This window comes from Dipodomys ordii, unplaced genomic scaffold, assembly GCF_000151885.1.
Source record: "Dipodomys ordii isolate 6190 unplaced genomic scaffold, Dord_2.0 Scaffold228, whole genome shotgun sequence".
Lineage (NCBI taxonomy): Eukaryota > Metazoa > Chordata > Mammalia > Rodentia > Heteromyidae > Dipodomys > Dipodomys ordii.
Genome location: NW_012267444.1, coordinates 136,044 through 160,986, shown reverse-complemented (window position 1 = coordinate 160,986; position 24,943 = coordinate 136,044). Strand labels below are relative to the sequence as shown.

The 24,943-nt window shown below is 36.2% G+C and overlaps 1 protein-coding gene and 1 pseudogene across 1 annotated transcript in view; both read left to right on the top strand.

Moving 5' to 3' along the window:
* Ak5 (adenylate kinase 5) overlaps window positions 1-24,943 on the top strand; it is a gene marked incomplete at its 3' end in the record, with an annotated part of 163,191 nt that overhangs the window by 20,665 nt on the left and 117,583 nt on the right. The window lies entirely within an intron of this gene.
* On the top strand, window positions 23,346-23,909 carry LOC106000592 (annotated as a pseudogene).

The following is a 24,943-nucleotide window of genomic DNA, read 5'->3' as shown; positions in this document are numbered from 1 at the left end:
TGTTCAAAGGAATCACACCATGGGATCTCAATCCTGTGTATTCATACCATCCTTTAGTCAATTCGATCATACAAATGTGCATAAAGTCTGCATGTGCTTTTGTATTCAGAGTATTGTGATATCACTTTATGCAGCCATAGGATAAATTCACTCTATCTTTGTGTGAGATGAGAATAAAACCTGTCCATGTCTTAGCTTTGAAAATTGGAACTAGAGGCCTGGCTTTCATGATAGAGTTCTAACCATAAGCCCAAAGTCCATGCAAAAAGTATAAGGCCCAGAGTTTAAGCCAAAGCACCAACACACACACACACACACACACACACACACACACACACACACACACACACCGAATTAGAATGACATATACCCTGAAAATAATTTTGATCTTTTGGCCTTCAGAAAGGATCTTAGTCCTTAGTGGTTCTCAGGCCTTGAAAACAACTGTCCTAGAACATGGTTGACATACTTGTGGTGAAAGATTTATCACTGCTTTGCCCAGGTTCCAGTTGCTTAGAAGATGACAGAGAGTGTAAAGGATTCACATTCCATTTCTTAAGTCCCCAACTTGTAAGGCCCCACATATCAATTCTAACTCTCCAAGATGAGCACTCAAGTCACATGGCTACATCCCACCTACAAAGCAGATTCAAGAATGCAGTCAAGCCATGAGTCATATCTGCCTACAGAACTGTTATCCTGGAAGAATGGAAAACAGTTTGATAGGCTACTAACATTTTCTATCACAAGCTAAGTGCTGTGTGTTGCTTTGTTTTTCCTTCCCACCCTTACTTCTCAGCCCAAGAACTAGGCTTGGCATTTCAAGACCCAGTGATGACTCTTCTTATTCCCAAACTAGCACCTGGTTGTGTTCTTTGGGATTTGTTTAGCACTTCCTGTCTATGTGGAAAATATCTTCTCACTTTTGGTGTGATTAAAAAGTATAACAGATTAGGAAAGGGAAAGAAAGCCTAAGATCTCACCAGTGGTGGAACAGACATATAATCAAGATTTCACTAAATAGCTTACAGCTTACAATGAAATTCTAAGCAGTGTTTTGGTATGTGTGTGTGTGTTTTTCAGCAGTAGAATTTTATATTCCTTGGGGTGAAAATGGGGAGATTTTCCTAGTGAAGATTTGTTAGCTAAACAATCAAGTTGAAACCATTCTATGGTCCATTATTGAAAATAGAGGAGGTAAGCTTTTAGCAAATCTATTTTAAAAGAAACCAAAAACTGACAACAATTAATAATATACCAGCTATAGGGTCCTAGCTAATTTTCAAATTTTATAACTAGTCACACATTCTATAAGCCCTACTACTTTTTATACTGCTATTTCTTCAGGGCTATTTTTTTTATCATTTAATAACTTGTACTCTTTACTGTGTATTATGTTTTTGAGATCTATGTGGATACATAGAGCCTTTGCTCAGCCTGACAACTGTTTCATAGTGTTATATTCTTTAACAATGCCATGTTTTATTAGTAGACATTTAACTTCTTTTAAAAGTTTGATTGTTCCAAAAATACCATTGCCTACATTTTTTTGGTGTCATTTTTTTTGTTGTGAAAATACCATACAGAGGGGTTGAAATTACATGGGCAAGGTAATGAGTACCATTCTTATCAAGCATTGTTGCCTCCTCCTTTGTTTCCCCTTCCCATCCCTTCCCATCCTCCCTCCCGGTCCCCCCCCCCCATTGCCTACATTCTTGCATACATCTTTTTTATATATCTCAAGATGATCTCTAAGGATTAATTCTAGAAATAAAATTTTTAGGTTACAAAAATATCTCTATCCTATGTGTGTGTGTTTATTCTAGATTCTATAATTTTAAGCCTATATTATATATATACATTAATTTTTTATTTTTTTGCTGTACTGGGGTTTGAACTCAGGGCCTGGCACTGACCCTACTTCTTTGGCTCAGGGATAGTGCTCTACCGCTTGAACCACAGCTCAACTTTCAGATTTTTTTAGTGATTAATTGGAGATAACAGTCTTTCTGACTTTTCTTGCCTCAGCTAGCTTTGAACCAAGATCCTCAGATCTCAGCATCCTCAGCAGCTAATATTACAGGTGTGAGCCACTGGTGCCTGGCTGTTTTATATTTTTATTAAAAAGTGGTCCTGAATTTGTGACTATCTTTTCCCTCTTTCCCTTCATCTCAACAATACTTTATTTCAGTCATTTTTATTTTTGGCAATCTCATGGATTAGGTATGTTTCTGTTTTACTATCATGATTTGCATTCTCCTAATTCTAGTGAAATGAAACATCAAAAATATATTTATTGACCATTTAAATTTTCTCTTTTATGAATTGTTAAAACATAGCTCTGTGTGTGTGTGTGTGTGTGTGTGTGTGTGTGTATCAGTATTTTCCTCGGGCTTTTGCGCTATGGTTTTAAAAAATTGTTCCATCTAGTTTCATTTTTTACAAACTCTGTATTTTCTAGTTGATTTTAGTTTGTCTGGATTATTAAGGTATTTATTCTATTTTCATTAAGTGTAATCAATAGCATGCAGTGGGTGTTGACCCTCAGTTGGCCTGTGCTCTTAGCTACTTTTGCTGACTTTCTTGAAGCCTCAGGTTTTCCTTTGAAGAATCAGAGAAGTGCCTGACAAGATGGTTGTGAAAATCAAATGAACTCAGTACAGTTTTTCTTACCATTCCTGGCTCATAGTAAATACTCAACAAAAATTAGTTACTACTATTCCACCTTGTTGAGAATGAACACTTCTTTGATTCACTCCTTTGATTTGAAGGGCTCCTTTGCCACTCCTTTTGGTCAGAAGCTTTGAAGGGGAATGGACTCTTTCTAGAGGCTGTTTTTCAAATTGATTGATAAAGCTCTGAAGATGTCAGGGCTCCCCGGGATAGATCAGCTTTTATTTTGTATCCTGAGGTCCCACCTAAGCCTTTGCTTAAAGAAGGTTTTGCCTTGCTAAAATTGGCTGAAAACCACTCCAGACATCTGTCAGCTGGAGCCCAGGGACATTCACACTGCTAGGCAGGAAGCAGTTGGAAGCCCACTAATTAGCACACTCTGCCTCCTTTATCCTTATCTTCCTGATCCTGAAGCAAAAAAGAAAAATTGATCATTTAAGGCCAAAGGTGATGATAATCCAGAGTTCCAAAATGAGCCCATGGCAGAAAAACTGACACTGGCACTGTAACTTAAATACGTGATCTTATCTGACATCAGTCCTGTGAGGAGCCTGGAGATCAGCCCCTTCCACATTAGCTCCTGACAGGCTCACTCCTCGTAGAGTCCCCATCGCTTTCACTGTAGGTCTCTTTTCCACCCCGTTTCCTAAAAACTTGTATCTGAAGCAATCTGATTCATTCACATGACTACCGATAGACACCTGTAAGTTTAAGATGCTCACAAACATATATCCTGATTTTACGTATTTAAAACACAACACAAACTCCCTCCATCCTGTATACCATCTTTTGCTTCCTCCCCATTTCTCTCTCTTGGAGGATGATCCTAAATTGTTGTCTTCTTGCCTGTCCTATTGGGTTTGGGGGAGGGGGGTGGAATCCGGTCGTGAGGCCTGAGCTCTGGGCCGGAGCGCTGTCCCTCAGCTCTTCAGCTCAAGGCTAGCGCTCTACTACTTGAGCCACAGTGCCACTTCCGGCTTTTTTTCTTTTTTGCTTGTGTGGTGCTGAGAAATCGAAACCAGGGCCTCAGGCATGCAAGGCAAGTGCTCTATCACTGGGCCACCTTCCCAGCCCTCCTATTGGGTTTATTTATCCATTTGTATGTGATATTTCTTTTCATTTCTTTATTTGAGGGAGATCAGTACTGTACTGGGGTTTCTACTTATGTCCTTGTACTTGCTAGGCATGTGCTATATCATTTGAGCCACATACTTTTTACTTTTAGTTTGTTTTTATAGTAGGGTCTCATTTTTTGCTTTGATTGCCTTTGGACAATGATCCTCCCAATTTCCAAGAGCCTACATAGTAGCTGGGATTTCAGGTATTATCACCATGACCAACCTCCACATTGGTGTGATTTTAAAACCAGCAGTGGTTTGTTGTCTCAGCTGCCTTGTTGGAGATCCATATAGAGCTTCCTTCATGATGGTTTATTGTGATGCTACTGAGATTTGTCTTCTAAGTATATACAAAAATCTTACTTATTTTTATGACTCAAACATAATAGAAATCCAAACTGTTATCTTGCAGTGTATTTGTATATGCTGTTCAATATTAAGGTGACCTGATTTTTCTACTGTGTCTATATTTTTATACTAGTTTTGGTGCAAAATTCTTTATTCTGGAATGATACTTATATCTGAGTGTACATCCATTAGTGTTGATTTTTATCAAGCTACCACTTTATCCTCCAACATTAGCTGTTGGTCTTCTACTTTACAGTAGGAAAACTAATATTAAGACAAGTTAAATAACTTGCTTCATCCATCAGCAGTCAAGGACAGTGCTAGGGATTCCCAACCAGGAACAAAATGGTTTCTAAACGAGTAACTTTCTCTAAGTCTGAGATCACAAGCTGGCAGCTTTCAGTTTGAATGTGGGTTGCTGACACTGTGTGTGTGTGTGTGTGTGTGTGTGTGTGTGTGTATGTGTGCGTGTGTGTACATGCACACACATATATGTGCACTAATGTACACTGATCCTGGGGCTTGAATTCATGGTCTGGACACTTTCCCTGAGCTTTCTTTGCTCAAGGCTAGCACAGTTCCACTTCTGGCTTTTGTCTGGTTAATTGGAGATAAGAGTCTCACAGACTTTCCTGGATGGGCTGGCTTCAGATTGCTATCCTCATATCTCAGCCTCCTGAGTAGCTAGGATTACAGACCAGGTATGAACCACTGGAATCCTACAGCAGACTTTTTTTTAATGCATGTCAAGCCAGGTATCATGGAATACTCATGATCCTAACGTTCAGGAGGGTGAAACAATATATAAGTATCTGTGTGCATGTCAGTTTTTTAAATTGGAAGACTACAAAATTAAAAATCTATTCTGCTTTTCCTGAAAAGTTTTAGAGATTTGGAAACCCACAATCCACATTTCTGTTTCTTAGTCATGATTGTTGTTAGGCAGGGTAGACGTTCTTAATTTATCACTGTCCGCTCCTCGGCCCAGCCTTACCTCCCCATCGCCAGTTTGGCACTTATGATATCAAACCCTACAGCCCTGCTTGTCTTACCTGTGTCTCAGCTCTGATACTCAGTCATGGTACAACCATTCCTCATATACTGTGTGTACTGCTGCCCTGTGTATCAGGATGCTCTCAGTACAGGCTGGACTCTCGCACACAGATGGATGAAGTCGGACTCTCTGTATCATGGTGTTCCATCCAGTTCTTGAGGTTTCTCCTAAAGACTCAGCCTGAAGGAAGGCCATCTTGCTTCTCTGACACATATCTGTAAAAAAAAAAAATTAAGGGTGGAAGTGGCTGTTAGCTTGATTGACAGAAGAGGAAAAATGGAGAAATAGTTCATACTAGTTGTGATCATGACAATGTGGAACACACATTAAAAATTTACTCTATGCCAGACTTTGTTCAGACTTTGTATATGTTAAGGGTCAAAACAATCCTAGGATGTAAATGAAACAGCTTTTCCTATTTCGCTTGTGAGGAAATGTAGATTCAGTTTACAAAAAGGCTGAAGAATCTACTCAAAATCACACAAATATAAAAAGACAGATGGAGTATACACTCAAACAATTTAGGTAGTTTCTGAGGCTTTAGCCATGTACTTTTAGAAACATAGATTAATATGCCAGGTATTCTTTAACTATAGTTGTTACAATGTTAATTTTATAATATAAAATCAGACCTAAAATGCAGCTTAGTGGATGAGTGCTTGCCCAGGATGGGTCAGATCCTGAGTTTGATCTCTAGCATTGCAGATATGAGCATGCACATGTGTGTGCGTACACACACACATACACACACACATGCACACAAAGGAAGTATAACCTAAAATCTATTTATACCAAATGAAACATCTTACAACAAGCAAAAAAGGCTTGAATAATGGAATAATATTTGCAAATAGAATAGATACAATGTATTTAAAGATACTATTTAGTTGTGGCAGAAAAGTAAAGTGAATAGGAGAGAAGACAACTGGAAGGGAAGGTCCACTGTGGTCCAAATGATTAAATGACCTGGTCATCTCAAGAGTAGCTAAGAGCTTTTTATATTCTTTCATTTCACTAACAATAGATATTCTGAGCTGCTTGAAGACTACTATACTTTGCCTTGCAAACACAAATAAGAATGTATACATGTGGTTTCTATGATGTAAATTGTGATCATTGTTTAAGAGGTTAAATCCTGACCTTAAAGTGATTTTATACAACTGTCTATTAATTGCATATATGATCCTGAAGTCATTTCTTAGAACACGGGCGTATACCAAATTTTATATAATTTTTTCAGGTTCTCAGCTTCTAGTTTCTATAATTAGAAGATAATGATATAAATTACTGGGGCTTATATTTATCTTCTCTCAACATTTAACCCATACTACTCACCCTATGAGTGAATCTGGAATTGTTTGTTTTGTAAAATCATTGTGGTCTAGTTGACAATATTGCAAACTGTGTTACTTCATTCTAATCCATTGTTTAATGAATTATTCCATGAATTAATGAATTTTCCATGAATTATATGGTGATCAACATGTTAGCATGGCAATATTTTCACATAGTTTTTTGTTTATTGCAAGTATGGGTTTTGGGTGGAATTTTTAGTGCTGTGCATGGAACATCTTTATAATGATGGAATTGCTTTTTTGTCTTGTGATTTTTTATATGAATTTAATTTTTTGCGTGACTAGTGCTATTATACCCATCTTGAGTGTCTTAGTTGTACTGTATCACATTCCATACCCTCATTTAATTCTAAATAAACTTCATTATTTTTCTGGATAGCATGATGAAAAAGAATGTATACATGTGTTCTTCATAGTGAAAATATGTGCATAATAGAGTATAAATGTATCAATGTTTAGTGTGTAGTTTGTCTGCCTCTGTCTTCATTTCTCTCACACACACACAAGACTTTATTTCAAATTTAAATTCTGAATGGATCACACATTTTTAGAGTTGAACGTTTCAGTGGTATAAATCACATACACAGGAAACATTCATTCCTGTTCTTACCCAGTTACCTTGCTGGAATGTAGATGTAAATGGCTCCTTCCAGAAGGAGGGTTTCATTTCAATTTTTTGATGTGGTGACCAAGTTTTCCCAGAACCATTGGTTGAAGAGACTACTTTTTCTCTCCAACACACATTTTGGACTTCTTTTTCAAAAATCAGGTAGTTATAGATACATGGATTTATTTCTGGGTCTTCTAACCTGTTCCATTGGTCTTTGGATTGTTTCTTGTGCCAACAGCACACTCTTTTGTTATTATGGCTATCTTTTATAATTTGAAGACCCTGTTTTAGCCTTATGTATTTCCAAGTGAATTTTAGGATTTTTTTTTATTTCTATGAAAAATAACATTGTGATTTCAATAGGTATTGCACTGAATGTGTAGATCACTTTTGGGAGTATGGATATTTTCACATTCTACCAATTCATAAATACAGGAGGTCTTTCCATCTTCTTATGTCTTCTTCAATTTCTTTCTTCAGAGTTTTGCAGTTTTTATTGTAGAGGTCCTTCACATTCTGAGGCCTATTTCTAGTTTTTTTTTAACCTATTATAAATGGAATTGTCCTCCTAAGTTCCCTCTTGTCCTGTTTATTGGTGTACAGCAAAACTACTGCTGTGTGTTAATTTTTTTCTTTATCCTGCTCCATCATGAAAGTTGTATAAAAGTGAAGAGTGAACACTTTCGTCTTGTTCTTAGGGGAAATGGTTTCAGGTTTTTCTCCATTTAGAGGAAATGGATTCAGGTTTTCTCCATTTAGTATGATGTTTGTTGTGGATTGGTTATATTTAGGCTTTATTATGCTAAGGTACATTCCTTCTATCCTGGTTCCTTGTATGCCTAGTTTCTCCAGAACTTTTATCATGAAAGAATGTTGGATTTTGTTAAATGCCTTTTCTGAGCCAAGTGATACATGATTATATGAGTCTTGTCCTTTCTTCTGCTTTTTGATTTACATGTTAAACCAAGGTTGCATACCTGGAATGAAACCAGCTTGATCATGGTTTACTATCATTTTGATTAATTATTGAGTTTAGTTAATAAGTGATTTATTTTAGGACTTCTGTGTTTATGTTCATCAAAGAGATTGGTGTAAAGATCTCCTTCTGTTTTGACACGTCAAGCTTTAGAACGCATTTAATAATAGGCTTCATAGAAAGTTTTGTGGTGATCTTTCTCTTTATATTTCATGGAAAAGTTTGAGGAGTATTAGTATTTGTTCTTTTTTAAAGGTCTTATAGAATTCAACTGTGTCTGTACAGTATTTTCACAATAAAAAAAAAGAATTCAACTGTGAATTCTTTGGGTCCTGGATTTTTTTTGGTGGGGTGAAATTCTTTACTTTATTTCAGCTTCATTCCTTGTCATGTTCTATTTAAGTGATTTATAACCTTTTGGTTCAATTTTGGTAGGTTCAGGTTATGAAGAAATGTGTCTGTTTCTATTAGATTTTCCAGGTTATTTGAATAAAGGCTGTCAAAATATTCCTTCTCCATCTTCTGATTTCCCTTTTATTCACTGTGCTAGACACATTTCCATCTCCTATTTATTTGGGTCTTTCCTTTCCATTTTTAGTTAGCTTATAAATATTATTTGCTTTTTTGAAGAACTTTTCATTGATTCTTTTCATAGATTTTAAGTCTTTATTCCATTGATTTCTGGCCTAATCTTTATTATTTCATATCGTGTTGGGTTTGGCTAGTTCTTGTTTCTTCAAGGAGATTAAGATGCATCACAGGGGTATTTGAGATCTCTGTTTTGTAGGCAATCACAGCTATAAGCATTCCTCTTAGCCCTTTCTTTATTGTATCCCAAGGGTTGTGATAGGTTGTCTTTTCATTTTAATTGGATAGTAAGAACTTCTGGGTTTCCCTTCCTATCCTCCCAATTACCCCACTCATCATTCAACAGTGTGTTATTCTGCCTCCATGAGTTTGAATATTTTCTGTAGCCTCTTTTACTGTTGATCTCTAGTGTTGTTACATTATGGTCTCACAGGATACAAAGGTTTTATTTCTTTTTTTGGATTTTTAAAAATTCTATTAATATTAATTTCATTAATATTTACAAACTTATTATATGCTTTAATTGTTTGAAACCCCAAATTTTACATTAATAATATTCATTTTGCATTTCTCAGGACATAGTCACTATTTTTCTAATATATTTTTATCTTCACTTGTACAAAGGAGTGGCAATTCAATGAAGAAGTTTATGAATACAGTACATCTTGATCAGTGCCAGCCCTTCATCCTTCTTCCCTATCCCTCCCAACTCACCACTGCTTTCGGTTTTCTTAATTTTAGGATTTGCATTGAATTTTACAACTGCATGCTCCTCTCCCTCCCTTTTTATTCATCTACACCCACCTTGATCCCATCCACTTCTTTTCAAGTACCAGTCTCCAGCTGTTCATTTTGACTGTGAGTTCATCTTTCTAAGAAATTATATCCTTTGAGTTCTCCCCTGCATCTACCATATTTCAGTTAATACAGTTGTGTATAGTTGTAGACCACCATGAAGTGTTTACTTACATATTTATAAATTAATTCTAGGTTCTGTATGAGAGAAAAATGTATCCTTAGTCTCTCTGGACCTGACTTCACTTAAAATGATTTTTTCAGGTCTTTCTATTTCTATACAGGATGCAATGCAATTCTTTCTAATGTATTGCTAAAATTCCACTGTGGTTTTTTGTTTTTGGTCCAGTCATGGGGCCTGAACTCTGGGCCTGGGTACTGTCCCTCAGCTCCTCAGCCCAAGGCTAGCGCTCTACCACTTGAGCCACAGTGCCACTTCCGGCTTTTTTATTTTTGCTTATGTGGTGCTGAGGAATCGAACCCAGGGCCTCACTCATGCAAGGCAAGCGCTCTACCACTGAGCTACCTTCCCAGCCCCTATATACAATTTTTTGATCCATTCATCCATTGAGGGGCAATTAGTCTGATTCCATGTCTGGTCTATGATGAACAGTGCTGCAATGAACATGTTTGTGCAGGTGGCTTTACTGTTAACCTAGTTTGTTATCTGTTGGATAAATCCCCAAAAGTGAGATTGTTGTATCATAGGGTATTTTTATGTTTAGTTTTTTGAGGAATCTCCAAACTGCTTTCCAAAGGGATTAAACACCAAAAATAGGAGAGATCCTTTACCCACATTTGCACCAGCATCTGTTATTGTTTATATTCTTGATGGAGGCCATTCTAACCTGGGTGAAATAGTATCTCAGTGTTGTTTTGATTTGCATTTCTTTTATGGCCAGAGACGTTGAACATTTCTCCATGTGTCTGATGACCATTTGTACTTCTTTAGCTCATTTACCCACCTGTTCATTGGTTAGTTTATTCTTTTATGGCTTAGCTTCTTAAGCTCTCTGCAATAAATTTATAGCTGGCACAAATCTTCTCCCATTCCATTAGCTGTCTTTTTAGCTTGTTAACTGGGTCCTTTGCCATGTAGAAACTTAGTTTGATGCAATCCCATCTGTGAAGCCTTTCTTTGATTTGCTGTGTTTCTGGATCTTTACTCAGAAAATTCTTGTCTGTGTCAAGGAGTTCTAATATTTCCCCTACTTCTTCCTGTAATGTTTTCATAATTTTAAGTCTTACATTGAAGTCTTCGATTGATTTTGAATTGAGACAGGAATGCAATTTCAGTTTTCTGAATGTAGATGTCCAGTTTTCCAGCATCATTTGTTAAAGAGGCTCTCTTTCTTCCAGCCTGTGGGGTTTTTTGCTCCTTTTTGAGTATTAGATGACTGTGTATCTATGGATTTATTTGTGGGTCTTTTATCTGTTCCGTTTGTCCTCAAGCCTGGTTTTGTGCCAGTACCAAGCTATTTTCTTTACTATACCTCTGTAGCAGAATTTGTAGTTTGGAATTGTTATAATTCCAGCACTACATTTACTTTGCAATTTGGGGCCTTTTGTGGTTCCATATAAATTTTGGGAGTTTTTTCTATCTCATTAAAGGATGATGGTGTTGGGATTTTGATGAATATTGCAGTGAATTTTTAGATTGCTTTGGGATGCAGTATTATTTTCACAATACTAATGCTGCTAATCCAGTGTCATGGAATGTCTTCCACTTCCTGTGTCTTCTTCAAATTTCCTTCTTCAAGATTTTATAGTTTTCATTGTAGAGTTCCTTCACATCCTTGGTTAGGCTAATTTCTAGGTAACTTTTTGAGACATTTGCAAATGGAGTTTCTTTTCTGATTATAATCTTGACCTTCTCATTGTTGGTATACAGAAAAGCTACTGATTTTTCATGCATTGATTTATACCTTGCTACTTTGCCAAAAATTTTAGACAGCTGTAGGAGCTTGGGGATGGAATCTCTAGGATCCTGTGAATATAAGATTATATCATCTGCAAATAAAGATAACTTTACTTCTTCTTTTCCTACTTGGATCCTTTTATGTCTTTCTTTTGCCTGATTACTCTTGCTAGGAATTCCAATACTCTGTTGAAGAGGAGTAGAGAAAGTGGACATCCTTGTCTTGTTCCTGATTTTAGAGGAAATGGTTTTAGTTTTACCACTAAGTGTAATGGTGGTTGTAGGTTTGTCATAAACAGGTTTTACTTATTTTATCTTATCTTACTTTTGAATATTTTTATTATCTCTAGGTAGTTGTACAACAGAGTTGCTATTCAACAACAGTTTATGAATACAGTGTGTCTTGATCAATGTTACTCCTTTCAATCAACTTTTATCATGTTGAGGAATGTTCTGTACATTCCTAACTTCTCCAGAGCTTTTTATCATAAAAGGATGTTGTCAAAAGTCTTTTCTGCATGTATTGAGATTATCATGTGATTCTTACTTTTCCATTGATGAAAGTATCACACTACGTTATTTGTTCATTTGAGTTTGGAGTGTTGTATTACATTATGTGTGTGAGAGAGAGAGAGAAAGAGAGAAAAAGAGAGAGAGAGTGTGTGTGTTAAACTCTTTTATCTGTTTATCTGCATTCTTTTTATTTAACTTTATTTGTATTTACTTAGGATTCATTTAGCTTTTCATCCATATTCTTACTAAATTCCTATCAGTTTGCTTGTGTTCTCTTTGAATTTGTCTAGTTGCTTATAAATGTTCTGTTTAATTTCTCTGAATGTTCTTATCCTTATTCTTTGAGTTCCCTATATGGAGTTTCTGCCACTTAACTCTCATTTTGATCCTTTATTGTGTAACTTTTGGTTTGGAGCATGTTGTGTTTCTGTTCTTTCTCCTATTTCTTGCATTTCTCTGTTGCCATTTATTCAATTAAAAACAATTTGTGGTTTGGGTTTTTAGTCATCTGAAATCTGGGTTTAGGATTTGATGTTACCTGGGTTTGTGTTGTTTCTTTTTACTAGCATGGGATTGTATCGCAGCTCTACTAAATACAAAGCCTAACTAGATAGTTACAGACAGTAAGATATTGGTAAGACTATCTATAGATACAGTCACATTATATTTGCAGAAGGCTAGAGTTTTTGTGTAAAACCACACTACATGTCAGAACATGTTAGGTGTTAGAACTTAGATTTTAAGAGTAGGAAGGGTGAAAGAAGAGACACAGAGCTAAAAAGAAGGGCCAAAGGGAAACAGAATGTGATAATTGCAGATACCTAATATACTCATGTGCAGATTTATAGTTCATTTATAATGGAGAAGTTAGGTAGGTATCATCAGAGATTTCAAAGAGATAAAAAAGATAAGAGTAATAGAGTAAGGAAAGGAGAAAATAAACTACCAATGAAAGAAAAGAAAAAAATATTAGCTTTTCTTCTTCGTTGAAGGGAAGAGTAACTGACAGCTGTCCTGTATCATCAGAATAGATCCACTCTTCCAATCTTAGTTCCTGCTCTGGTTTGAACAAGTAAAGCCCAGCTAGGGGCAGAGAAAGCCCTCTACTTCTTTTGAAACCCATATTTTGCCCTGCTCAGAGCCTGAGGGATAAGGTAGCATACAGCACAAATCCTAAGACTGCTTCTCTCCTGCACATTTCATACTGGGGAGGGGGAGGAGCACCTGCTTGTACACAAGTCATCAGTCATCCGTGTAGGACTTTATGCTGCTGCAGAATTGCCCACGAGACTACGCATTTCCACACGCTTGGTTGTGCTGAGTGGCCCTCCTAAGAATGAAGTACTTTAAATTATGAAGAGTGCTATTTGTTTCCAACCCTACACTTTTGCATTAGGCATGTAGGAGTCTACCAATTAGCTTCAGCCTTTCAGGAGTAAGCATTTGGCATTTTATTCTGCCACTGAAGATTTCTCCCGAACCCATGCACTTATACCCACTGGGTTGGCATCAACATTATTACTAAAGGTAAAGTAGATTATAAAAAAATGAAATGTTTGTCCCATGCTCCAGTGTGGAGAAATTCACTATTCCTGTTCCATTACACTCACCCACTGAAGAATTAGGTGTGTGACTCATTTTCTCTAGTCGCTTTGCTGGAATCCTCTTCTGGGTCTATGCATTCAGCTCTTGGTTTAAGAAGACTGGTATGGCAATCTCAGAGACACACTGTCACTGAGATATAGTAGAGGGACACAGATATAACTGTTCTTGATTCTACCTTTCCCTGAGACAGGCTTCCTGTTCTCTGTCTGATTCCACTCTTCTGCCAGCTTTTCATGGATGTTTCTTGCCAGAAAAGAAGTAGAGATGGAAGAATGGGTGGGGAACAAAAAATAAAAACCACAAAAAAATGTCTGGGATGGGGCTTCCATCCCACTATGGAGGGAGTTTTCCTACTCTGTCTGATAAGTTATTTAATATTCAGTAACTTTAATTTCTTCTAGTGTCTACCTGTCTATATTTTCTCTAGCATCCTTGCTTAAGATTACTTTCTCCTTAGGGCACATACCTGTACTTAGTCTGAGGAGACACAGAAAGGGTTATTCAACAATCTGCTATTTTCTTCCTGCTCCCCAAACTTTTTTGACTATGTATACTATCAGTAAAAATCATAGGAGCACTATGTACTACTATTACACTGTAAACTATAGAACACACAGTATTTAAGATGAGGTGATTATTGTAGCCAATTTGTATCTTAGTATAAAAACAATTGTTTTTTTTTTTTACTTAGTAACATTTTAAAGCGGATATGATTTTAAACAAAACTATTTTGAAATGACCGTTCAGACTTAATAAATTTGGAGATTTAATTTAAAACCAAGCTGACTCCATAGTGATTCTAGATTTTAATCATTGTTGTGCCACAAAAATCCTTCACAAAGATATGTAGGTCCTGCATAGATGACAGGTTACTGTCTGACAGAGTATGGGGTCACAATGCCAGCTTATATATGAAAAAAATTGGTGAAGCTTAATTTCTCCTACCTATGAATTTTTTAATAAACTTAAAAAAGTAGATGTAATATATATTACTACACTCCGTTTTACTATTATGGATTCCTCTCCTGGACTCTTGAAGAATCCTAGCTAAGGCATTCAACATGTCTGATCCAGAACTCTTGGAAGTCATTTGGGGAATAACTAGAATATAATGTAATTACCCTCTTCTTTAAAGCATGGTTGCCATGGTGCTTTATTTGACGAGGTATGCATTCACAGTTTGCAGGAAGAATGTTCATAGTCAAAATACTAATATATACCTTGTAATAGCAGGCACAAAGAAAATTTACTTGAATTGTACTAGAGTGGCCCTAGTGGGAAAGGTAATGGAGGGGACATTACTTCTCCCTAAGACATCTCCAAATACTACTCTTACTCATTTGCATTCCCTCTGAGACCTTCTTTTTTAAAAAAGAAAGTTGTTCATTCATGTATGGGGTGGTGGGGATCAAACACAGGGACGCCTACATGCTCAGCACATGTTTGCCTCCTAAGTATACCCTCAACCCCTCTTCAAGTGTCTAGAGTACAGGAGAAAGAATTCTCAGAAGTGTCCTTGTGAGGATTGTGGTCTTTGTGAACACAGAGCCCCGTGAATTCCACTCATCATATATTCTGGGTTCAAGAAGGTGAGACTGACTGAAAGCAGTACACATGATTATCAGCTCTTTTTTCTTTTCCCAGTCATTATTTTCTTCTCATATCTATAATATACCCTCAGCTTTACCATTTAAAAAGCATCTAAAAATAGATTCGTTCTGAATTTGACTGGCTGAGATTATAGAATATATATTTCATATATATATATATATGAAAAATCTCAACTAGATAAATACAGTTAAAGAAAAGCTTAGAGATAAAAGAAAATCAATCCTCAGAAGGCTGTCATCATCCTGCTTGCATAGTGAATTGATTTGACAGACTCATAATTTGATTTGCTGTTCTTAAGGGGGAACAAATTTGATTTGCTCTTAAGGGAGAGTGAGTTAATTTTAATTATGCAGTATTTTTTATAGACATTAGTATTTTCATGCAAAGTATTAAAGAAAGTATCGATGCTCTCCCTAGAACTAAGGGTTTAGAAGCTTGTTGATAATTATTTAATAATCTGATTTTGAAATTAAAATTATGAGCTGTTGATTCACTTATTTTTATTGCAATATGTTGTGATATAGCAAAAGACACTTAAAATTAAAAAGATGATGAGATTGTCTTTAAAAATCCCCTATGTGAAATGAAAGGATAATTTCCAAACTTCCTGTGAGCATAAAATCAGAGTTGTCATTTACTTTACCATGTATACTAGAGGTATATATTAGATACTGTTCCTATATAACTAAACAGTATCTAACAATAATAACCATAATTTCAAATATGTCATATAAAACAGAAATCCAGCTCTGTACAGCTGGTTGGTTTTGATTCAAGATCTCTTATGAGTTTGCATTTCAATAACAGTTGGGATGATCTCAAAGTCTTCTTTACTCATTTGCCTGATACTTGCTTTGGGAAGTCTGAAACAGTGAAGGGTGGGAACAGTTGTGATTCTTCACCCAAATGGAGGAGGATCTATCTCTGCACATGGAGATCTCAGGAATTAGACTTTGTAACAGTTCTGGGCTCCAAAGGAATTACCTCCAAGAGAAACAGCAGAAAGTCTTTACCTTTTCTAATCTAAATTCACATATTATTGCCTTTCCGCATTTCAGTTTACTAGAAATGAGTCAATAAGAGTGATCCTTATTGAAGATGAGGGGAACTAGACTCTATTAAAAAAAAAAAACTAGAATGTCAGGAACTTCCATCTTTGGGCCCCTCTCCATTGAGAGTCTGTATTGTCTGTTTCACTTTCAAACAAACTTGCTTGGTCTGCTTTTTAAAAAAATAATAAAATAAAATGTCAAAAGTAAAAAGAAAACCTTAGCTGAGCATGTTGGTACATCCCTATAATCCTAACTGAGCAGAAGCTAAGGCAAGATTATGAATTTATTGCCAGACTAGGCTACAAAGTAAGACCTTGTCTTAAAAACAAATAATAAAGCTTTGTTGACATGACTACTATACCCTGAAGCTCAGTTAGTACCTGCCCCCTCTCTACCTTGCTTATCTTCCCTTCTTTAATTTCCTTTCTTTCTCTCCTTTCAGGCCAGTTGCTCAGTCCCATGGATTTGAGCTTTAAGATCCTCTTTTTATCTACATTCCACATCCAGGCTATCTTATTCCCAAGGCCAATTAATCCTTAATTCACTGTTCAGACCAAAACCCTTTAATGATGATAATAGTCCACCAACTCTTTCTCCAGATATGTTTGGTATCTGAATCAAATAGAATCTCATTTAGAAAAAAGAACTGTGGAGTGTTCATGTCCCTTCATATAATTACTGAATTAGATTTCTGATGGCTGGAACTCAGTTTACAATATCCTCAAAGTTTACAATATCCTGTAGTGAAGTAGATTCTAAAATACATGAAAATATAAACTTCAATGTTTGATGCCATACAGAATTGATTCTCAGTTGTGGCATGTTGCCATAGTTACAGAACAAGCAGTCTGGTGGTAATACAGTGATACTCAGGAACGGAATAGTTAACCCAGTGTTGTCACCTGCACCACTCTTCACATCTCCTTGCCTGAGTAGGAAGAATCTCTTAGAATAAAAGAGATTTCAAAGAAGTGTTAATGTGATCAGGAGTATGTGTCTCCATGAAATCCTAGCCTGGCAAGATTGGATCTGAGTAGATGTGGCACATCTTCCCACCACCACTTCCACACATTTTTTTCCATGCCTCCTCATCATTTTTCTCTCTTTTATAGTCTTTTAAGTATTTTCTAATGAATAAATTAGTTAATTAATTAATTGTTTTAATGAATATTCAGTTGCATCTTCTCTAGAACACCATCTGCTAGGAACACAACCTTGGAAATGTTTCTTTCCCCTTTGTTTATTCAGAAAATTGCATTACGGTCTGTATCATATATATGGTTGTTATAATACCTTATATTGTTATTGATTATTTTGATTATACAGTAAATTATTATATTGTTGGATTATATTGCTTGATCATATTGTTGATATTCGCTTACCAGATTTTTGTGTCACTCAGGTTCCTACAGGAAAACAATGACACACTCTTATAGCTTAAACACACTTTAATAAAAGTCTTTATGAAACACTTCTGTGAAGGTGTACATACAACATGAGGAAAACTATAAGGACAGTCATGGGGCTGGTGAGCATGAGGTCTGTTTCCATCCCAAGGCCTATAGATTCAAGAGGAGGAAATTATTGAACTTGAGCCATGAGAAAAGCAAATATAGGATGAAGATTATCTATAAGAGCCTTGACCTTAAGGAGATAACTGTAGTCAGCCTCTAATGGTACTATAGCATGAGAGTAAAAGAGATAAATATCCAGAGTTTTCCTCTCCTCCTTTCTTCAGATACCCCTGTTGATATTTACCACTGCCCCAAACCCAGAGAAAGCTAGATGTCAAGTGAACCTATGGATGCATTCCACTGTCAGAAAGATGGTGAAGAGCAGAGCCAGGGGAAAATACACAATACAATTAGAGTCTCACTAAGAGAAGATATTTTTTCATGTATCTTTAGTCTTTTTCATGGCTCCACCATGAATTGTGGATAGTAGTTGTTCAAAAACTATCATTATGCAAAACATGTTAGTTTCATTTCCCCAGAATACTTGATAAGTGCCAAAGGTTTTCCCAGTGCTAACCTTTTGCATTTTCTGTACAATGATTCACTCACTTGCCACCAAGTACAGTATTTCTTTAATTTCCAGACCCATTTCCCTTAATGTCTTTAGTAGAAAAGGGCAGTCTCTTAAGAAAATGCAGTTACAGTTCTAATATGAGTATCCTAAGAAATAATCAAAAACTAAATTCAAATTAAATATGCTGTTATGTATTTTGGAAGTTCAAGATTCTATTCTCAGATCCTACCAATTTAACCTTACTGCTATAACATATGCTATATTCTGTTAAGATCCTGAGTATGTGTACAGTGTGCCACTGTGGGATAAGAAAATAATATTAGTTATGCAGAATTTCTAATGGGAATTAATAGGATGACACTACACAAGGATTCTTACCATTACAGAAAGATTCAAATGAGATTTTATTATTAGACTAGAAATAAACATACTTCAGTTTTATAGGCAATACTTCATGAAATAAAGACATAAGCTGAAAAATGAAAGCTAGAACAAGATGTAATATGCAGACACTAACGAGCATGACGTTGTCTTCTTTAATAGACTTCAAGACAAAAAGTTTTGTTAATTCATCAGACCCTGTTGAGTACATATATTTGTATTAGTATTTATCTGAAGACATACAAATTATAAATGTGTCTGTACCTAATAAAAGTTTCAAAAATCATATACATGAGTATTTAAAAGTTTCAACATAGGTAAATCAAAAATAAAATAGATATACACTCATGGTTGGAAATTTGAATTCTTTTCTTATCATTTATTCTAAGAAATAAACAGAATATTAATATGAGATAGATCTAAATAAACACATCTAGAACACCATATCCCAAAACAATAGAATAGTGAAATTTTGCATAGTATGTTTTTGATAATGGATGTAAAAGCGCTCAAAAGCATTTAACATCAATTCTTGGGGGAAAAACCCCAGCATATTAAGAATAAAAAATGAAATTGTTGTTAGATACCGGTGGCTTATGCCTGTAATCTTAGCTACTCAGGATGCTGAGATCTGAGGATCGCAGTTCAAAGCCAGCCCAGGCAAGAAAGTCCGTAGACTCTTATCTCCAATAAACCACTAGGAAAAAAACCAGAAGTGGCGCTGTGGCTCAAGCAGTAGAGAGCTTGCCTTGAGCTGAAGAGCTGAGGGATAGTGCCCAAGCCCAGAGTTCAAACCCCATGACCAACCAAAAGGAAAAAGAAATTGTTCAAAAACTCCATGGTTTACACTGGTAAAATATTGTGTGCTCTTCCTCTAATACTGAGGACTTCAAATATATATATATATATATATATATACTTGTGAATTACATGATTGTTTACAAAGAGTCTACAAAATGACTATCAAAATGATTAATTAAATCTAATATTGTCATTGAATGTATAAATCAATTGTATTTCTATATGTGAGTAGCAAATATATAAATAGAATGGGCCATCAGTACCTTATTTTTTAAACTTCTTATGATTTTTTAATGTTTTCAAAGATTTTAACATTGTGATTTTTTTAATAGTATTGTTCAAATACATAGTCACTAGTACTTCTCTAAATATGTGGATGAGATAGAGGATCATAAGCTTATGCATGACAAAAGGTAGTAGTGCCTAATTTTCTAATGAAGAGAAATGAGTAGCATTTGATTATTGTATTTAATCTGTGTGTAGTCCTTGGTTCTTTTTTTTCTATTTTTTTCTTTGTGAGTCAGCTTAAAGATATTTTTCTTATTCATGCTTTAGATAATGTGCTCCATAAGTACATTTATTTATTCTACAGTAACTTGGTCACAAATGGTACGGTCTATTTATCTAGCATCTGGTATCTAGTAGTCGCTTGCCTCTGAGGGTAGCTGAGTCATTGCCCAGACAAAGCTATGCAAGAATAAGCATTTTCTCAATCAATTGGTACCAAAAGTACTCTTACCATGTGGAAATTCTGGGTATTTAAAAAGAAACAAAAGCACACACAACTTTAAAAAAAATTGGAATTAAAAAAGATTTATAGCCACTGATCTCATTTCTTGGAGAGATTAGAGTTCTGTCTTGAGGATCACAAATCCAAGCAGTGGGATAGCTAATATGCATCTGGAGTTTTGTATTCACCACTTTCATCCAGCTGTTCTGTCTGTGTGCACTAAAGAGGTTCAATCCAGTCTCAGAGGACTAGGACTTGTCTATCAGAAGACTCAGGAGTCAGATCCAAAAACATGTTGAACAGGGGTTGATGTATTAAAGTATATTTTTACTTTCCCAATGGCCTCATTTGAAAAAGAAAGCACATTCAGCTTTTATAAATTCTTTGTGTGTTTCAATGTTGGTTTATCTCTTATGAATGTTTTCTTATGAATATTTCTTACCCATGCATGGTTTTGTTTCATTTTATTATTTTATTTTTATGGGATAATGATTAAAATTAAATCCTCATGTTTGTTAGACAAGAGCTCTACCACTTGAGCATGACCCCAGTCCTTTTGGCTTGTTGCGTATTTTGTTTTGTTTCGTATAGGGTCTTATGTTCTTGCCTGGATTGTCTCCAGACTCCAAACCTCTTACCTCTGCATCCCAAGTATCTGGGATTATAAGCATGCACCACCACACTGGTCTCAAGCATGTTTCTAAATAATATATTCTATGAATCTTCACTTCTGAGTAAATGCACTTGTATTTAAGAAAATAATTTTGAACTATATAGAAAAAAGTACCAGTACCAGTAAAGTACCTATTGTTAGCCAGGCACTGTTGGCTCATGCATGTAATACCATCTACTCAGGATGCTAAAATATGAATATATTATTTTGAAGCCAGCCAAGGCAGAAAGTCCCTGGGACTCTTATGTCCAATTAACCAGTAAAAAGGTAGAAGTGGAGGTGTGGCTCAAGTGGTAGAATACCACCTTCATTTAAAAAGCCAAGTAAGCGTGCATGGCCCTGAGTTCAAGCTCCAGTACTGACACCAAAAAAGTATCATTTATTAAATATTATAACAAATGATTAGTGCCAAATCTTGATTTTCTTCTTGTCTGAAGAGTTCTAAGAATTCTTTAATATTAATTTGCACACACTAACCCTTCAGTCTTTGACTAAATGACTGTACAAATGAGTAAGTCCTATACCGAGTGAATGATGGTATAAAAAGTTCTGGTGGGCCTTCTTATATTCATGGATCTTTGTTTTTTTTATTATTAAAACATAGTAATAAACCTTTTAGAAGTTCACCCAGACATGTTTTATTTGAAATTCTTGAAAATACTCTCCTTAATGCAATGTGGGTTTATGTGTCTATCTGTATGTATATACAAACACATGTGTGTATAGATACATACACAGATATAAATAGAGAAGGTAAGGAGGAAAGGTGAGGAGAGAGAAAGGAAGATGGAGACATATTTGGAAAGATTTTCTAGCTTAGATTAGTTTCTTCCCACACCACTCATACATTTCAGAAAATAAAAGAAAGAAGGAAGGAAAGACGGAAGGAACAAAGGGATAAGAGGGAAGGAGGAGCGGAGGGAGGGAGGGAAGGAAGGCCAATAAAGCACTAATGCATGCTCTGAATGATCATACTATTTGGTTCCCTGTAAGCAAGAAAAGGACCATAAAAAGGCAGTTGCTGCTGTGGACAACTGAGACTTACAAATCTGGGTGCAGCTCAGTGACACCATCATGGCTTGAAATGACTCAGTCTGTTGGCTTCAGAGCCTTGGAAAATTACCACTTGGGAATGGGAACATAACTAAAGATTAGTTCATCAAAATGCTAGATAGAACACTAAAAGTAGGCATTCACACAATTATTAAGGAAACAATTTCTTTGATTTAAAAAATTAATTTAATTTTAAATGCCTCTTTTGTTCACCACTGCTTAGTATTAACACTTTAATTGAGTATGGAACATATGGGAACAATGTTCACCATCGTGTGTGTGTGTGTGTGTGCGTGCGCACTGTTCATTAGGGCTATAGTGTAATACTACAACCAATTTCTCTATATAATTTATGCAGCCACCTCACTTATGTTTATAAACTATTTCGCTGTATGTACACATTTAAATGTTAATTACTCCCCAAACCTACCATGCTGAAGGGGATTCTGGGGCTATCTCTGGTGTATGGTGATCAGAAGCAGAGATAAATTTCTGCCCATCCCAAAACAGTAACCCTTCTTGGAGGAGCCAGTCCTCCACTGTTTAGTCTGGAGAGTTAAACCTCCTTCATGGTCAAAAGCCTGAACCTACCAAGCCATTTACTGGGTCTATACAGGAAAAGAGCAAAACCTATACCCTCTTTCCAGAAATGAGTTTGTTTAAAGGAATGAAGGGAAAGCAAGGGGAATTGATGAACAGATATTACTTCTCACTGATTGAAAGAAGTATTGTTTTCATATATTCTGATAGTTTCTTCACTGGATAGTCTCCAAATTGATTGCTATTCTCAATTTGATTTTTACTAGGCCATCAATTTCTAAAATGGACCTTTTATTTATCCCATTCTAAATTATATCAGAGAAAGGTATAGCTCAATGCAGATCCTAAGCACTTTTTAGCTACTTTTTAAGCTCTTCTACTATTTTGAATTCAGTCTGCTTTGGATAAATGTAATGTGGATTTATTCTTTTAAATGAGTGCATAGAATCTAAGTGTATAAAATAGATAGGTCAGGAAGAAAGACATCGTTCTTGCTTTTTTGTGTGTATGTGTGCTTGTCCTGGGGCTTGAACTTGGGGCCTAAGTGTTGTCTCTGGACCTTTTTTTTTTAATTCAAAGCTAGATTTCTACCACTTGAGCCACAGCCCCACTTCTGGCTTTTTGGTGGTTAACTGGAGATGAGTCACACGGATGGCTTCTTAGGCTGGCTCTGAACCACGATTCTCCAATTTCAGCCTCCTGAGTAGCAAGGTACAGGCATGAACCACCCGCACCAGCTTGTTCTTGCTTTATAAATGCAGCTTTTACATTCCCACAGTGTAAAAAAAACAGCTTTTTACACTTGGTGTAGTACTCAATAAGCTCTTACTAAGTTAAGAGTGAGTTAATGAGAATTTTTGCGCCAAACCCACGGCGTATACCAGGTGTGCCCTAAAAGCTTGGAGTCGAATGCTGTTGCTGGCATGGGGTGCCTGCTGAACTGCATCGTGGCCGTGTCCCAGCACATGGGCATCGGCAAAAATGGCGCCCTCCCCTGGCCCCCGCTCAGGAGTGAATTCAAGTATTTCCGAAGAATGACCACAACCTCTACAGTAGAAGGTAAACAGAATCTGGTGATTATGGGTAGGAAAACCTGGTTCTCCATTCCTGAGAAGAATCGACCTTTAAAGGACAGAATTAATATAGTTCTTAGTAGAGAACTCAAGGAACCCCCACAAGGAGCTCATTTTCTGGCCAAAAGTTTAGATGAAGCCTTAAAACTTATTGAGCAACCAGAATTAAACAATAAAGTAGACATGGTTTGGATAGCAAGAGGCAGTTTTGTTTATAAGGAAGCCATGAGTCAGCCAGGCCATCTTAAACTATTTGTGACACGGGTCATACAGGAATTTGAAAGTGACACATTTTTCCCAGATATTGATTTGGAAAAATATAAACTTCTCCCAGAATACCCAGGTGTGCTTTCTAAGGTCCAGGAGGAAAAGGCCATTAAGTACAAATTCAAAGTATACGAGAAGATTGATTAATGTAAAGATGTTTTCTGGTTTATTTCAAGTTGTGCCAAACCCTTCCCCCCTTAAAATTATTGTATTTTTACATTGGAAATAGACATATATTTACTTTAGATCTATAATTTTTTTTGTTTGCTTATGTGTTTCCTTGCATGCTTGTTTTATGGTTCTAGAGATCAAACACGGGACCTCACACATGGTAGATTTGCACTCTACCACCCAGTCACAGTCTTAGCCACTTGATAATTATATCTAAGCAGTATGTTTTTATTCCTCGTTAATATTAGGGAGGTTATATTAAATATCATTTAGGAAAAATCTCTTGGCATAACTGACTCAGCACCCTTGCTCCAAGGCCAGAACTGACTTCCTCCCAATACCTGCTCAAGGCAACATATCTATCTGTAAGAGGGCCTGAAGTGGGAAAGTGCCCTGGGAACATGAGTTAATGTAAGGGCCCACAGAGATGGGAACTAGAAGTCTAAAGGGCAGAAACAGGAACAGAAGAGCTACAACTCACATTTTTAACAGAAAATTAGGTCAGAGTTGGGCATGTGAATTTTTCTGTGCACATCACACTTCTGAACAAAGTTCTTTTTACTTAGACAGGGACTCAGTAAATTGAGAACTCCATTATTATTTATAGGCATGGTCAAGAAACAGAAAGGAGATTACCTAAGGAGCACTGTGAGACCTGTGAAATTTCTTTCTAATCTTTGGTGAGATTCAAGGGCCACTCTGATAATGTTCTTTACCCAAAAGAGAGCAATAAAAATGATAGCTGCAGTTAAAAATTTATAGAGATAATAAACTAAGAATGGATATTACTAGAAACAAAAATTAGCAAGTTAGAAACTAAAACTTTCTTTTTATTGTAAAGATACTATACAGAGGGTTACAGTTACATGAGTGAGGTAATGAGTACACTTCCTCTTGAACATTGTTACCCCCTCCATTGTTTTCCCCCTACCATCCCCTCCCTCCCTCCCTTGCCCGAGGTTCTTTTTTTTTTGATTGTGATTAAGTGATTACATAACTTCTAAGTCACA